This window comes from Typha angustifolia, chromosome 15, assembly GCF_048772165.1.
Source record: "Typha angustifolia cultivar Huaian chromosome 15, ASM4877216v1, whole genome shotgun sequence".
NCBI lineage: Eukaryota > Viridiplantae > Streptophyta > Magnoliopsida > Poales > Typhaceae > Typha > Typha angustifolia.
Genome location: NC_133253.1, coordinates 14,063,065 through 14,076,606, shown reverse-complemented (window position 1 = coordinate 14,076,606; position 13,542 = coordinate 14,063,065).

The window sequence follows — 13,542 nt, the reverse complement described above, 5'->3', positions numbered from 1 at the left end:
GATATGGAACAAATTCATGTACGTTATTATATTTACTGCATGAAGAAAAATGAATCGTTCATAAAATCCAGCTTAATCGGAAGTTATCTATCAAGACATAATTAACTAGAATCTATCAAATAAAATTCTTGATACCTTTCTTTATCCTTAAATTTCAGCACCGAATGACCTCTTTACCAATAAAATAGAAGTGCGAAGAGAAAAAACAAATGGCACACCTCGTGGGGCCTGCTTTTCCTCCCATCTTCATTGGTTTCAATTTATGAATGAAAGACTATTTACATAGTAGTACATATTTTAATCTGTTACTCATGGTAAGTGTTGTTTCTTTTTAAAAGTCATCTAATGAAGAGAGCGAAGCGTGGCAGACATTGCCAATCTAATCGGAATAACTGTGCATCAAATGCAACGATCCATCAAAGATAAATAAATAAATAAAATAGTATCATGCAATTGCTTCGCCCCTAATAGAGGTGATCATCGGATGAACCAAATTTGGGCTAGGTTTTTCAGGTGGGCTGGGTTGAGTTTAGACCGAGCTTTCTAGCCGACCGGACTTAAATATTTATTCACAGCCTAACCCACTAATCATTCGAGCCAGATCGAATTTAGGCCAAGATAGAATACTTTAGCACGTTACAACCTACTAGCACAATAGATATTGGACTTGGGTTGGGCATAAAGGATCTAACATAATGGGTTAAATATAAAAAATAATTTATACCATTGGGCCGAGTTTAATAGGTTTATATGATAACATTTTAGTTATTTTTCATGTAAACATACTATATATTAATATATAGTTTACTAAAAAACTATAAAAATAGATATGCATTATGGGTTGGGCTATAGATAAAAGTAGTGGGTCGGGTTTTCGGGTCGGATTGAGCGTACAAAGGCTTAGCCAATGTCGTACACTACCATCTTAGGCTCGGGTCAGGCTGAGCCTAAATCGGGCTTAAGCCAAGCTTAGCCTAGTTAAAACCGAGTGGGTTCGAGCCGAGTTTGGGCTGGTCGGGCCTAATGATCTTCTTCTCTACCCCTAGTTGTCCAACCTAATGAGAAACTATTATAGTCGTACAGGGAGTCAAAATGAAAGTACAATACTTTTGTAATGATAAATTTATTAACAAATCATATGTAATTGAGTTGTACAAACTAAATTCAAATTTACAGTAAAGTCATATATATATATAGCTTACGAAAGATCATATTATATAAAAATATCAAATCATTTGTAGAATTTAGTTGAAACATAACCCCATCAAATACACACATGCTTATCGCGTGGGTAAACCCCCCACATGTTACTTCATATGACTCGTCAGTAAAATACTTTCAGAAAGTATACAAGAAAGGTTTCAAAACAATAGATAACGTCGAGCAAGTATATCCATATACAATTTCATAGGCCTCGACAAGCTTTCAAAGATATATGTCAAAAATATAAAATTCAGCATAAAACCTTCCCAGGTGTTTAGTCTAACTAGACAATAAAAAACTCTAATAGGAAGTAAAATAAGCTGCTCCTCTCTACACGCATCTGCCTCCTCTAAATATGTCATATTTCCTATACAATTATGAGAAACAAAAAAACAAGAAATGCATAATAATATCATTGTCTATGCCAACTTTCTATTTTATCAATATAAGCTCACATAGAATATAGGATAATATGATAAGGTTCTACGGTACCAAACTGATAAGCTATGATACCAATGATAGATTACGAAACGATTCCTTCAAGATCTAGATTTATTGTAGCAAGTAGTCCGTGCAACTAAGGAAAAATATTCATCAAATATTCTCCCGAAGTCAGAAAATTACGAAACCAAGTGGAATCGATATATAACTTCCTGATCTACGTTTTCTATATTTACGCCCTTTGCAAATTCGAACTACAACATAGACAAAATTACAATTTAATGCGGGTGATGGTGGTGGTGATGGGTGGAGTGGATGTTAAGGTTATGGATGGTAATAAAGATAAAGGTGAATGGTTAATTTTGTTTTAAGTGATAAAGACGAAGGGAAAGAAGTGGTCAAAATCCCAAAGAAGAGGAAGGACTCGATAGACGAGAGAGATTAGAAGTTATGAGAGACCTTGCCAATGGTAGAGATAGTAGGTTAGTGAAGAGGGAGGAGGAAGATTAGGGTAGAGAGAAAAGAAAGAAAATAAGAGACAAGAAATCAATAATCTAATAGCATAATGAATTTGGCTGCCATCCACATTTTTATATTGGCTAGCTAGCAAGCCAAAATACAATTATTAACCCTAACTCTAGAAGATTCTTACCGATTGCGTTCGAACGCGCCTAATCGCGTTCAAACGCACAAAAGACGTTCTCTATATGTGTGAACGCGACGCAAGCGTTCGAACGTGCCCCCAATCGTATTTGAACGTAACCTACAAAAAATTTATTTTAATAAAAATAAACAATTAATGCAATAAGAAAAGGCTCTAACTAAAATTATCAGCCCACCACACTTTCCCCACCTTGTCATCAAGGTGAAAAGTCAGGGAAACGCTCTAAAATATCAGTCTCCAACTCCCACATCGCCTCATCGAATGGCTTGCCAAGCCACTCGACTAGAATCTCTATCTCTAATCTAGTACTATGTCGTCGTCGGCACCTAACAAGTACATGACTCTATGATCTCTATCTCCTCCAATGGCTCCGATAAAACTGATCCAATAACCTCATGATCTCCAATCCGCTCTCTTAACAATGAAATATGGAAGACTGGATGTACTCTTGACTTCTCCGACAGCTCCAAACGATATGCAACCAGACTAATACGCTCTAACACCCAAAACGAACTGAAGTAGCAATGTGCTAACTTCTGGTTTCACATCGGACGCAAGGTCACCTATCGATACAATTGTACTCTCACAAACACCTAACTACCGATGTCGAACTCCTGCTCCTTATGGCTGCGATTATAAACTTGCTTCAGGCGATTTTGAGCAAGTTTAAAATAGGCATGCAACCTCCTCACTGTGGCGTCTCTATCCATCAAAGCTAAGTCGACCTCTATTTGATCTGTAGATGCCACTGGATGATAAGTGCATAATGTCAGAGCCGCACGTCCATACACCACCTCAAATGGAGTCATGCCAATGCTGCTATGGTAGGCAGTGTTGTAAGACTACTCTGCCCACAGTAAGAATTCCAACTATTGTCTCGACATCTCTCTAACAAAGCACCTCAAGTACTGCTCAATGCCTCGATTGATCACCTCGATTTGGTCGTCCGACTATGGATGGTAGGCTAAACTGAAATTCAATTGAGTCCCCTGCAATCTGAAAAACTCCATCCAAAAGTCGCTCATAAATATACGATCACGATCTGAGACAATTGTACGTGGCATGCCATGTAACCGAACAACATCTCTCACAAATTTTAGCCACTAACTTGGCTAAAAATGGATGTGATAATGTCGAAAAGTGCACATACTTGCTCAACCTGTCAACGACTATAAAAATAATTGAATAGCCACGTACCAGTAGAAGACCCTCTATGAAATCCATAAAAATATCTTTCCAAACACTATCCGGTATAGGTAAAGGATGTAATAATCTTGTCGATTTCAATGTGGTTGCCTTAGCCCTCTTATAGACTTCACAAGTATGGACAAAACTCCTCATATCCCACCTCAATTCTAGCCACGTGCAACTCTGAGATATCCTCCTATAAGTCCTCAAGACACTCTCATTACTAGCCTTTGGAGTTTGATGGAAGTGCTTCAACAATTTCTGTCGCAGTCCATTATTTGCGGGCACCCGAATGCATCCGTAGTTCAGCAGCAAACCATCTCGATTCTCCAACTCTGGATAGCGCTCTAGATTATCCATCACCTCCTGTAACAATCTCAAAACATCTAGGTCAGATATACATGCATACCTTAGCTCATCAAGAAAAGAAAAAGTAGGAGAAGAATAAGTTGTAAGCTCGGTGGTATCGGGTTGGCGTGATAGTACATCCGCCGCTCTATTTTTCGTTCCTTTCTTGTATTGAATTTTATAATCATACCCCAGCAATTTCATTATCTATCTCTGCTATGCCGGAGTGTGTATATGTTGTCCCAAAAATATGGAAGGCTCCTTTAATCGATTTAGATAATGAATTTCCTTCTGATCAAATAAGGCATCCACTTTGTTACCGCATGCAGAATTGCCAACATCTCTCTTATAAGTCGATAATTGCTAAAATTTTTGTAATAAAGTTTTCCTCTTTATATTAGTAGAGCTTCTATGCCATCTCCCGACGCATCACATTCCATAATGAACTCTTTAGTGAAGTCCAGTAGCGCTAAAACGGGAACCGTCGTCATTATTGTTTTTAATTTTTCAATGGTTGTAGTGGCTTCATCTGTCCATCTAAAAGAGTCCTCCAATAAAAAAAAATGAGCGGTGCAGCAATTTTGCCATACCCGACGATGAAGCGGCGATAATATCCAACCAACCCCAAAAATCCTTGCAAGCCGGTGGTGATAGTAAGAATAGGCCAAGCGGTCACACTTGTGATACTCCCCTGAGATGATGTGGCCTAAATACTCCATTTGTGATACTCCCCATAGGCACTTGTACTTCTTAATCTTTAGTTGGTTTTATTTCAACAAATTTAGCACATCCTCCAAATGCTACCAATACTCCAATTCAGTCCTGCTATATACCAAAATGTCATCAAAGAATACCAAAATATACCTTCGCAATAGAGGCCAAAATATATCATTCATAAGGCCTTGAAAAGTAGCTGGAGCATTGAAAGGCATCACCCAAAAATCACAATGCCCATTCGGAGTACGAAATGCATTTTTTGTGCACATCCGCCAGGTGAACTCTAATTTGATGATACCCGAGACCCTAAGTCAAGCTTACTGAATATGGTCATCCCTACAAGCTTGTCCAGTAGTTCCTCTATAACCAGAATGGGATACCGGTCCTTAACGATAATAGCATTTAATGCCTGATAATCGACACAAAAACGTCATGTTCTGTCCTTCTTTCGCACTAATAGCACAAGCGATGAGTAAGAGCTATGACTTAGTTGAATGAGGCCTTGCTCCAACATCTTGGCTACCATCTTGGAGATAACTTCCTTTGACACATGTGGATACCGATATGGCTTCACATTCGCTGGTGTAGCCCTGAGCACAATCTCTATGCAGTAGTCCGCCATTCTCCTTAGTTGCAACTCCTTTGGTTTCACAAATAGTCTAGTAAATTTGTCTAATAAATTCGACAACTCGATGGTAATATCTAGACTCATTTGAGGCTCGTCTCATGTTGGTCCTAATTGAAGAAGATAGGCCAAATCACTCGCATATGGCAGTCCCACCATCGGCTGCATCGCAGGAATTGACAGAGATCGAACGCCATCAAGCCGCACATCTTTGTTTCTTTGTTTAAATTTCATTCACATGCTTTGGAAATCAAAAGTCACGAGTCCCAAGCTTTGTAACCATTGTGTGCTTATGACAATGTCCGCTCCTCGTAGCGCCAATAGATATAAATCCACAATGGTGTCATGTCCTTGCACCTGTATACCAACCCGATGACAAGCTCTCTACCTTAAGCTTCATGCCGTCTCCAATATCAACGTCAAACCCCATGGTCGATTTAGCACCCAAACCCAATCTTCTCACTAATCTCTCGTCTAGAATGTTGTGTACTCCCGGAATTGATGAGGATGTGCACACAATACTTTCTAACAAATCTATCTATCCGTAACGTCCTCAGTGCGAAAGTACCCGAATATATATGCATCGATATTTTGGCTTGGATATATTCCTCCACATAGTCGGGCGCGTTCAAACGCCTACATCGCATTCGCACATACAAAGAACGCCTTCTGTGCGTTCGAGCGCGATCGAGCGCGTTCGAATGCAATCAGCGATAATCTTCTAGAATTATGGTTAATAATTATATTTTGGCTTGTTAGCTAGCCTCTATAAATGTGTGGATGGTAGCCAAAATCATTATGCTATTAGATTATTAATTTCTTGCCTCATATCTTCTCTATTCTCTCTACCCTAGTCTCCATTCTCTCTCTTCACCAACCTACCACCTCTACCATTGGCAAGGTCTCTCCTAACTTCTAATCTCTCTTGTTTGTTGAGTCCTCCATCTTCCTTGGGATCTCGACCACTTCTTCCCCTTCATCCTAATCACTTAAACAACATCTACTATCCACACTCATCTCCATTATCATCAATAACCTTAACATTCACTCCACCCATCACCACCACCATCATCCGCAATATATCGTGTTTTCGTCCTAGTTGTAATTCGAATCTACGAAAGGCGTAAATACGAAAAACATAGATTTACGGATCGATTCCACTCAGTCTCATAATTTTTTGACTATAGGAGAATATTTGATGAATATTTTCCCTTGATTGCGTGAATTGCTTCCTATAATAAATCTAAATCTTGAAGGAACCGTTTTGAAGCCTTATCATTTGGTATCAGAGCCTATCTTTTGGTACCATAGAACCTGTCATTGGTATCATAGCCAAGCGAACCTCAGACCTCTATTAATGGTTGAAATAAGAAAGATGACGTCGACAAGGAGACCAATGGAGACCAGATCGACAAGGGAAGACTCAACCCACGATAATCCTAACCGTGAGGCCGATTCCTTTGGAGCGACCACGGTAGGACCGAATTAACCGACGTCCATGGGTGTGAATGTGAGCTTGGCGGATGAACTTAAGGGCATGTTCCAAACATTGCTGCATAGAGTTGACGTAATACAGAACGATCATAATGCTTTAAAGGAATATGCCATGAACCAATCAACTTTGTTATCTCCTTGACAAAAATCAGTGCCTCAAGGACCAGCGGTGGGACCACAGTGAACTAATAGCCCATAGATCTAGGTGTGACATGTTAGTGTCAATGATCCTCTTTTACCTATGCCTACACATCATTCTCCACCTCCGTTACAAAACACAAGACGGACGATGGTGAAACCCGAGAGGCGAGCAGCATTAGTGCGCTTCGTCGATGAGGAGGATTGGCACTTTAAGGATGAGGTTAATCCCTTTGGAGATGGTGATGGACGTGCTCAAGGATTTAGAGAAAGAGATCAACATGCACAAAGGTTCAAACCTGAACCAAGGATCTTTCGTGAACCTGACAATGCTATTCGGGGGAGAACCGTACATCTGGACTTTTCAAAATTCCAAGGCGGTGATCCAACGGATTGGGTGTTTCAAATTGACCAATACTTTGATTGTTAAGGGACAGCAGAGGATGTAAAGGTCTAGATGGCGACTTGATGACGTTCGATCTTCGTCGATTCCTGCGATGTAGCTGATGGTGGGGCTGTCATGCGCGAGTGATTTGGCCTATCTTCTTTAGTTATGACCAATAGAAGACAAGCCTCAAATGAGTCCAGATACTACTATTAAGTTGTCTAATTTATTAGACAAATTTGCTGGACTATTTGAGGAACCAAAAGAGTTGTCACTAAGGAGAACGGTAGACCATCGCATAGAGATTGTGCTTGGGGTCGTACCGGCTAATGTGAGACCATATCGGTATCCACATGTGCAAAAAAAATTATCTCTAAGATGGTAGCTGAGATGTTGGAGCAAAGCCTCACTCAACCAAGTCATAGCACTTACTCATCGCCCATGCTATTGGTGCGAAAAAAGGACGGGACATGGTAGTTTTGTGTCAACTATCGAGACATGATGGATGATGCCGTTTGGGTTGATGAATGCTCTGATGACCTTCCAAAAGCTGATGAACGACATATTCCATCCACTTTTACGACGATATGTGTCAGTATTTTTCAATGACATTTTGGTGTACACCAAGACTTAGAAGGAGCACTTGGATCATCTATGGTCTGTGTTGGCGCTTTTGAAGGACCATTCCCTTCAGGTGACGCGAAGTAAATGGATATGGGGCGAACGGCGAGTAAAGTACTTGGGGCATAACATTTCAGCTGAGGGAGTTGCGGTCGACCCAAGCAAAGTGGAGTGCATGGTCAACTAGACACAACCGAGGACGGTACAAGAGTTACGTGGTTTCCTTGGTTTAATAGACTACTACCGTAGGTTTGTGGCCAACTATGGGAAGATTGCAACACTATTGACAGCCTTGCTAAAAAAGGATGCTTTTGAGTGGACTGATGCAGCGACAAAGGCATTTGAGGAGTTGAAGAAAGTGATGGCGTCCGCACCGGTATTGGCACTACCCGACTTCACCAAGTAATTCGTGATTAAGTGCGACGCGTCGAGCGCAAGAATTGGAGCTGTATTGATCCAGACAAGAAGGCCCACTACTTATCTTAGCAAGGCCTTGACCGGGGAGGTCATAGTAGTTTTTCAGTTACGAGCGAGAGATGCTCGCTATCTTGCATGCTGTGACAAGGTGGAAATCCTATTTGATTGGGAGGTGATTTGTGATCTGAACAGATCAAAGGAGCTTACCTTTTTTCATGGGGCAACAGATTCACACGCTTACACAGTAGAGGTGGGTCACCAAGCTATTAGGGTATGACTACGAGCTGCAATACAAGAAAGAAGCGGTGAACAAGGCGACGAATGTGCTACCTTGACAACCTTAACCGACCGAACTAGCAGCCCTGTTTGTGCCTGTCTTTCTTTTCTTAGATGACATACTAGCAATAGGAGCTACTGATCCAGATATCCTAAGAATCTTGCAAGAGAAGGAGGATGACCCCACTAGTCATCCTAGTACGGTGAGCTAAGATGGATTGCTCTTGGACCATGGGCGTATCCGGATACCTGCAGACATAGGCCTACGACGAAGATTGATGGAACATTTTCATGCCATTCCAGAGATGGGACACGAGGGACTCCGACAGACTCTCAAGAGACTACTACAAAGTTGTACGTTGCTTGGAGTACGACAAGAGCTAAGGGCGTTAGTATGTGCTTGTGAGGTATGCAAATGGGCAAAGTTTGACTCATTTAAGCCAACCAGACTACTCCAGTCAATGCCAGCACTGGAGAAAATTTGGAAGGACATCTTTATGGACTTTAGTGAGTACTTATCTTCTGTGAGGGGGTACTCAGTTATATTCGTGGTGGTAGACAAGCTGAGTAAGTATGCTCACTTCTCATCCCTAGCGCACCCCTATTCAGCGAGGACGATCGCAAAGGTGTTCATGCGTGACATTGCTAGACTTCACGACTTGCCACATTCAATTGTATCCAACCAAGACCGAGTCTTCATTAGTGACTTTTGGACTGAGTACTTCACACTCTAGGGTACTCAGTTGAACCTCAGTTCGACCTATCACCCACAAATAGATGACTAAACTGAGGTGGTGAATAGGGGCATATAGCAATGCCTGCTTTGCTTTGTGGGCGAGAGACCGAGAAAATGACTCGACTACTTACCATGGGCGGAGTGGTCCTATAACACTACATTTCACAGCACCATTGGGATGACTCCGTTCGAGGTAGTGTATGGTAGATCACTGCTTACTTTGAGGACATATGACTTCGAGGCATCAGTAGTGAGGATGGAGACAAAGATGGAGCTAGCAGATCCGGATGTGGTTCTACGGAGGTTACGAGAGCACACGACGAGCAAGTGTATGACCGTCGAATTTTGACGTCGGGGACCTTGTATTGTGCGAGCCCAACCATACCGACAGGTTACCCTACAACCTATACGTAACCCTCAGTTAGCGCATCGGTATTTTGGACCGTTCCACATGTTGGAGTAAGTTAGACCTATTGCGTACAAATTGGAGCTGTTGGAGGGATTCGAGTTCATCCTATGTTTCATGTATCGCTACTACGAATGGAGAGTAGAGGGGAATCAGACAGTGAGCACACAGATACCCAATCCAGTGGAGCAGATACACACATACAAGCCGATGTGCGTGTTGGTGAGACGGAGGCACCATCGAGAAGGTCGACTAGAGATTGAGATCTTGGTGGAGTGGCTTGGACGGCATTCCAACGAGGCAATATGGGAGTCTAAGGAAGACATCATGGAACGCTTTTCGAACTTCTCACCTTGATGTCAAGGTGACGGAAGCGTGGTGGATTGATACAACTAGAGTTGAATTAGGTTGTATCAAAAAAAAATTCTTTTGAAAGAAAAATAAAATTTTTGTCAAGGGCATTCGAACGCCGGGGACCGCGTTCGAACGCACTGTGCGAATGCCTCATAAATACAACGAAAATTATGCGTTCAAATAGCCTCAAGCCCGTTTGAACAGCCTCAAGCTAGTTTGCAATTACAGAGAACGAAAAATCTGTGTTCGAACAATCTCGGGCACGTTCGAACAGCCTCAGGCGGGTTTGAACAAACCGCGGTGAGAACACTTTAGTTTTGGGGTTTTATTTCTATTGTTTGATTCCCAAAGATAGCCTCTAAGTATTGTGGAGTGCACCTAGTTGAGTTATGTTATGAAGTCATATTTTCTTTTCCTATCTCTCTCTCTATCTCTCTATTTCTCTTCTTTTTCCTTCTTGCCCTAACTTCTCTTCGTCCCCTAACCTTCATTGGTTAAACCTTCCTCCTCGTCTATCGTGGCCCTACTTCTCTAGAAGCGACCCCTTCTTTCCCTTCATTTTATTCCCATCTCTATTCGCCAATATTTCCATCCACATATCATCTTTTCTTTTTTCTTCCACCACCAACAAAATCTCCCTTCAATCCAAATAACCAACCCATCCCCATATCAATCCGGTTCTCAACATATTCTAGTGTATCAAGTATCAACAGCCACCACAAATACAACAAATTTTCAATGTACGATACCAAGTATAAGCCCTCAATATGAAGTTTTTAAAGACTATCAACCAATAGCGTTTGATATGTTCAGCTTATGTTAATGTAAGGTGTTGATGTCTCAAAAGTCGAATCAGCACCGGACAGTCAATAAGCATATGCTGTGAAGTCACTATACAAGTCAAATTCTCATTAACGATGTAAAACATGAAGAAAATAGAAATAGCAAACGAAAACCAGACCAGCTTCTAGATCTCAAGACTTTTCTATCTTCTAATAAAATGAAACGACAAACTTAATGCAAAGCTTCTTGCTTCAAAACATTTATAGCTACCGCATTGCTTCAATGGAGAAAATCGAATCAGGAACCAGATTGGCATGCAAATCCATAGTATATTGCAGTACCCACCATGAGCCCTGGAACGAATCGATCAAAGGGACACCTCGAGCTTACCCAAATTTTGAACGACAAAAGTGATTAGCGCAGCAATCTTAGCATTAGAAGTGGGTAAGAGATTCTAGGGCAAAACACAGATGCTCTGATACGTGTAAGTAGTGATTGGATGACTGTTACGCGATCCATGTGTCCCGTAAATTGTGCTAGCCAACCTAACTATCAGATTAGTAACTCACTCGATACATATCAAACAGATCAATTGCTCGGATCTAATTAAATTATTTTTTAATTATATAAAATTATAAATAATTTTAAGTTATTTGACATAAAATATCTCATAAATTTACTAATTTTTCTTCTCGTATCAAATATAATCATGATACTACTAAACTGATTTACACCCAAACACCATATTTTTAAAACCGATTTATGTTACCTTATTCAAATTTAAAGTATAAGAGTAGTAACCAGATTTAGGAGTTAAACTACATCCATATCCAAACCCATATCCAAACGCCTAAAAGAAAAAAAAAATAGAAGTGTAGCAAGGCTTGTCCTATTTGGGTGCACCAGAGAAGAGTAAAGAGGGCAGTGAAAGAATATAACAAATAAATAAACAAATTGATTTTATCTCTAATCGTCAGATAATTTTTAATGTAAGATACCAAGTATATGCCCTCAAACTTGAACTTTTTGAGGACTATCAAACAGTAGCATATGATATATGTAGCTTATGTTAATGTTAGGTGTTGATATCTCAAAGTTGAATCAGCACCGGACCGTCCATAAAAGCATATGGAGTGATCAGTGAAGTCACTATGCAACTCAAATTCTCATTAGCGATGTTAACTGCCACCACTGATCTTCAAAAAATATAACTTGAAGAAATATAGTAGCATCAAATGAAAACACTACATATTCTAGATCTTAAGACTTTCTCATAACTCACTGAACAATCTTCTTCATCGCCGTCGTCGTTTGCCGCTCAACGTCGCTGCTAACCTGACCGTTGCACATCGTCTATTGTGCCAAAGGTCATGGCGATGGTGAGCAACGACGATGACAGTGAGCAGCAGCGCGGCGACGAAGCGCTGCTATTCTCCCTTTTTTTTTTTTTCTCTCCCTCTATTGTGGCACGACCAGCAAATGTCACGAGACGTGTTGTGTCATGTCGACCACAGGTCAGCACGAGCGATGCCATCCATCCATGGGACAATCTACTTAAACCCATTTTTTCTCCTCTCCTCATGCATTCAACTAGTTTGTTTACTAATAAAATCCAATTAAATCACTTTAACTAAATATCATTTTAATCCAATTAAATCACTTTAATTAACTATCATTAATCTAATTAAATCACTTTAATTAACTATCATTTTAATCATTCTCTTCCTTTCTTTCTGCTTTCTCTTTTTTCCTCTTCTCATCTACCCACTATAAAGTGTATTTAAGTCATTTGACATAAAAATATCTCATAAATTTACTAACTTTTCTTCTCGTATCAAATATAATCATGACACTACTAAACTGGTTTACAGCTAAAAACCATATTTTAAACCGATTTAGGTTACCGTATTCAAATTTAAAGAATAAGAGTACTAACCAGATTTAGGAGTCAAACTACATCCATATCCAAAAGCCTTAAAGAAAAGAACAAGTGTAACAAGGCTTGTCCTATTTGGGTGCACCAGAGAATACTTTTTGAGCGCAACGCGAAGGTTTTTATTCCAATTTCACCAACAAGCCGATGTACGTACAAGCGAAAGACCATATCAATGAACCGAAGGCCTTTCCTGCGTGTGCCTGCCTCTACTTAATGGGCTATTTCATTTCTAAACCTACTTTTTTAGAATTTGGATTTCGTCTATACTACATACATGGGATATTCAAATGAAAAGAAAGATTTGTGTTTAGCGGGACAGGATCACCGGGAATGGAATAAAATAATGATAAAAAGAGAAGTGTGTACCCTTGACCAGATGAGAGATCTGGAAAAGCAAAATCAGAGAAGAGTAAAGAGGATGCGAAGAAAGAAGATAACAAATAAATAAACAAATTAATTTAATCTCTAATCGTCATGTCTTATTATAAATGCCATGAGAACAGTAAATTTTCAATGTAAGATACCAAGTATAAGCCCTCAAATTTGAAGTTTTTGAGGACTATCAAGCAATAGTATATGATATATGTAGCTTATGTTAATGTTAGGTGTTGATATCTCAAAGTTGAATCAGCACCGGACCGTCCATAAGCATATGCAGTGAAGTCACTATGCAACTCAAATTCTCATTAGCAATGTTAACTGCCAACATTGATCTTAAAAAAATATAATTTGGAGGAAAATAGTAACATACTAACATCAAATGAAAACACCACCAACTTCTAGATCTCAAGACTTCCCCACTACTCATTA